At 56.9% G+C, this 4595-nt stretch overlaps 1 non-coding gene across 1 annotated transcript; it reads right to left on the minus strand.

The window, feature by feature from the left end:
- Positions 1-2339: 2339 nt before the first annotated feature.
- On the minus strand, positions 2340-2442 carry LOC115869522. The gene has a single exon (XR_004046230.1). It is a non-coding gene; the product is annotated as a U6 spliceosomal RNA (small nuclear RNA).
- Positions 2443-4595: the final 2153 nt, after the last annotated feature.

Consider the following 4595-nt stretch of genomic DNA (forward strand, 5'->3'; position numbering starts at 1 on the left):
CCCGGGCGACGGCGTCAACAGGCGTGCATAACAGCCGTGCATAACAGCCGCGGGACGCGCAGGGATTCGCGCCCGCTCTTGTCAGGAGGGGACCCAGGACCCTGACACTCACGCGGCCACACAGCTCCCCCAGATTCCTGCTGCGAGCTTGCGGGGCGGAGAGGGGCTCCCCCCCCAGGCCTCCTTGGTGGGGAGATCCTCCGCCCGCAGCACCCTCATGGTTGGGGCGCTCTTTGTCCAAGGCCCTTGCATGGTTCTTAAGACCGCTGGAGGATGGCGAGACTGGGTCCCCGAAATCGCTGATTTTCCATGGGAGGGTTGTCCCTGGAGCCCAGGATGGTTGAAGAAATAGACCCCGTTGCCTTTAAGCCCCTTGCTAGGTGAGGGAGCTGGGCCGCCTCTTCTGAGGGGATCCAAACCTGGGGAGAACTTTGGGGGTTCATGGAGAGAGAGACCACTGGCCCATTCCCCTGGTGCCGGTGTTTATTGCCTCTATGAAACCTGCACGGTGCAACCCGCTTCCCAGCCATCCCTCCCGGGAAACCTGAGGCCCAACCCCAACCCCAAACTCACTGCGATCCAGTGGATGCCAACTCATAGGGAAGAGCTAGCTGGCCCCATGGGTTGCCAAGATTGTAACTTTACACAGAGATACTGCCTACCTTGCAGTAATCCTACGGGTGACAGGCGCGGGCATGAGATCGCGGCCCTCGCTGTGTCCAGTCTGGGCCATCGTGGCCCTCTCGGCCCGAGGTCGGCTGCCCGGCCACTCCCACCAGCCCTGCTGCCTCCAGGCCCTCCCGCCACCAGGGCTCCTGTCTGGGGGCCAGCAGGGGCTTAAGGTTCATTCCAGGGTTTTACGGCTTTGGGTGAGTGAGCAGACTTAGAGGACAAGTGACAATCATTCCTCTACTCAGGTCTCTGGACCAGCGGGGGCCCTCCAGCGGGGCCCCCCAGGGTGTCCCCTGTACACATCTTCCTGGCGTCACCTTGGTCTGCAGGGCAGACACTGTCAAGGTCTAGGCAACTGGGATGCAGCCGCAGCAGGACAGACCCAAGGCCTGCCTTCAGCGGCTTCCTGTGTGTGTGTTTGTCTGTGTGTGTGACAGGAACACGGCATAAGCAAGATCATGAAGTATCATTATCATGTGTTGGGATAGGACTCCTGGTGAGCCCGTGTGTCACAGAGGAGAACATAGTCCCATGGGGCTGTCTTGGGTCCGTGGGAGGCAAAGGTTTGCTCCAGGAGACTGGGAGGCTGTTTCAATCCACTCTGTGCTGCAGAATAGACAAGAAGGAGAACACAGCGGCTATTTTCCTCTCTGTGTTGCCGAAGAAAGTTCCGGCAGTCTGCTTCTGCCAAGAAAACACCCTGGACCAGTTTCACTCTGTAGTACGTGGGTTGCCATGGGTCAGGGTTGGCTTGATAGCCATGGCCTTTTGCTATTGTTGGGGGGAACAAAGGAAGCATTTCACCAGGACTTTCTTGGTCAGCACCATTGGGTGGGTTTGAGCTGCCAGGCTTTGGGTTAGTGGGCAAGCAGAAGCCATTGTCACCACCCAGAGAGCCCGTGTTGTGAGAGGGCACAGAAAGAACAATAGGCATGGAAGGTGCTAGGAAGTGTGTGTGCACGTGCGCGCGTACGGGTTGGGATTGGGGTGGAATTTTGGCTCCACAGTATCTCAAAGGAGGTGATGTTTGACCTGAGACCCGGGGAAAGTTAGAGGGAGCCACGTGGGTACCAGAGGGAGAGTAGACCAAGGCGGTGACCTGGAGCTGGACCAGGACTTATTGCGTGCGAATACTCGGGGTTGCAGGTGTCCTGGCTGTGTGCTGAGGGGTGGAGGCAGCTGATGTCATCTGACTAGGAAGCCTGGGCTCATGTCCCCTTGCATAAATGACTCTGCTCCTGCACACGGCCCAGGGCCGGGGCCCAGCCATGGCTCCACACGGAGATCAAGCCAAGTCACAGCCAAGGATGTCTATGGGGCTCTCCTTTCTGCTCAGCCACTTCACCTGTGGGAGCAGGAGGGCGTTGCTGGAGACACAGGCCAGATTCCCCTAGCCAGGGTCAGTGGTGGGACTGGCACAGCACAGGTACCTGGACCCCACTGGCTAGAAGCATCCACAGAGAGCCCCCCCTCCTCCCTGTGAGTCAGTTGAGTAGTCCTGCTTGCTGGGCACAGCACTAGCCAGGATAGCAGCCCCTCTGAAAGCTCCCTGAAGGCCACCCCAGGGTTGACCTTGACCACCAAGCCCTTCTTGTGTGACTGCAGGGAAGTAGCTTTGCCTCTCTGCGCCCCCTTCCTCATCTGGACAGCAGGTTTTTTTTGTTTTTTTTTTAATGGAACGCTTCACAAATTTGCATGTCATCCTTGCGCAGGGGCCATGCTAATCTTCTCTGTATCGTTCCAATTTTTTTTTTTAGTATCTGGGCTGCCGAAGTGAGCACTAGGCAGCAGTTTTTAACTGCTACTGAGCTGGCCCCGGCAAGTGCGGAGCGCTCACACAATGGAACAAAATGCCACCCAAGCCCGTGTCACCCACAGCCATGTATGACCAGACAGCCTTGCTCTAGAAGGTTCTCTCCAGCGGATTTCCAGAAACATTTGCTATCAAGGCCTTGGTTCCCACTCCCCGGAGTGAGTTAGCCACTGGCCCCACCCATGCGCTCCATGCAGAGATATCAATCTTGGCTGCTACGAGGCCTCCCCTCCCGCTGTCTCTGGAGAACCCTGTGCACTGTGGGATGGAACACTGCCCGGTCCTGCACCATCCCCGTGACCAGGTTAGGGATCAGGCTGCGGTCATCGGTAAGGCTCTTTGGCTGATTTTTGGAATAAGGTCACCAGACATTTCTTCCGAGCTTTAGTCTGGAAGCTCCACTGGAACTGGTCTGTCTCAGAGGGACACAGGAGCCCCCACTGTGGAACCCAGGCTTCTGCCTGGAAGGCAAGGCCTGGACTCGGGACACACCGCTTCCCTGTCCAGAAAACGGCGGTTTCCTTTCCTGCACCGAGACATGGCAGGAGCCAGTCCTGAACAGCCGGGACCAGGGCTGGCACCTCCCTCACACTTTGGTCTTCATTTCTTTCCCGTGGCCCTCCACCCGACCAGGTTGGCAAACAAGAGATCTGGCTCAGAAAAAGTACAGCCAGGATGCTTCTTAGAAGCCGGGATGGAGAGACTTGTTCTCGGGTACTTTGGTCATGTTGTCAGGAGGGACCGGCCCTTAGAGGAGGACATCACACTTGGGTAAGTGGAGGGGCAGCAAAAAAAAGAGGAAGACCCTCAACAAGATGGATGGACACAGTGACTGTGACAGTGGGCTCAAATGTAACAACATAAAGGTGGTGCCAGACCAGGCAGTGATCCAGGGTCACGGTGAGTGTAAGGTGACCAGACATCCCGCTTTTGGCTGGACAGTCCCGATTTTTAACAATGTTTCCCGCGTCCCGCGGCGTTTTAAAAAAGTCCTGATTTTTGGAAAGAATGCACGACAAGCTAGGGTAGACAATTTTCGGCTGCCATGTGGCTATTTCGCCAGGATAGGAGGTTTATCAATGGTGTCCCGCTTTACCGATGTGAAAATCTGGTCACCTTAGGTGAGTGGGAACTGACTCAACCACACTTAACAGCAGCCGCCACCCCCACCCCCAACCCCCACCCCCCTACATGAACAATTCGGGCTATTGATGATAATGACTAGTTTCACTGAGATTCGGCTGGGAAACAGTGCTGTGATTGATTGGTGAGGGCTGCCTGGACGGATGGGTCATGTCTGTCACAGGTCGAAGATTGGGTTAGCCATCCCCAAGTGTAACTTCCCATTCACTTATCTCAGCCCTGAGCTGCTTTCAGGGACTCAGGAAACTTGCAAATCAGAAGTTGCTCGTCTGTAACAGTAACAGATTAAACATTGGGTCCCTTCACCGCAGAGAGCCCTGGGCAACAACTAAGCCCCCTCTCTTTTCTGCTGTGCATGGAATGCACGCTGTAGACGTCTGTAGCCCGTTTCTGCTCCCAGAGAGCTTGCAGTTGCTGCCACCGTGCGCAGGCCAGTGTGTGCCGGGGTCGACCAGTTGCCCAGCCCCGTCTTCACTCCTGTTCCCACGCTTGAGCCTGTTCCCGCAGCCTCCGAGTCAGTCCAGCTCACGGGGGTCTCCCTCTCTTCTGCTGCCCTTTGTTTTCCCACGCATTGCCAACAGCCTTGCTGTTTATCTCTCCTTTGCCTCGACCTCTGCTAGCAGCCCATCACCAGCCTGGGATGGTTTCGGCCCCAGCAGGCATTGTGCATACTCTTTGGCCCAGCTCCTAAAAAGAGCAACTCCTTCAGCGGACCATCCCTGCCAAGTGGAGTTGAGCTTTCAAGGCAAGTGCTGCACCCCATCGAGTGGCAGCAGCGCCGGGCCACGGCTCCCAGTGGCCGGCCGGTGTTTGTGCTAAGCTCTGTGCCAGCCGCTCACCCCACGTTGCCAGAACGCGCTCTCGGTGTTACAACGATGTGCCCGTTTCTCACGGAGAGCTGACTTCTGACCTCATGGGGCCAGCACTTGGTCACCCAGGCAACACGCATCCTGTTCCTCTCACCGCC

The sequence above is a fragment of the Echinops telfairi genome, unplaced genomic scaffold, assembly GCF_000313985.2.
Source record: "Echinops telfairi isolate 266 unplaced genomic scaffold, ASM31398v2 ScPeMD7_30;HRSCAF=105, whole genome shotgun sequence".
Taxonomy (NCBI): domain Eukaryota; kingdom Metazoa; phylum Chordata; class Mammalia; order Afrosoricida; family Tenrecidae; genus Echinops; species Echinops telfairi.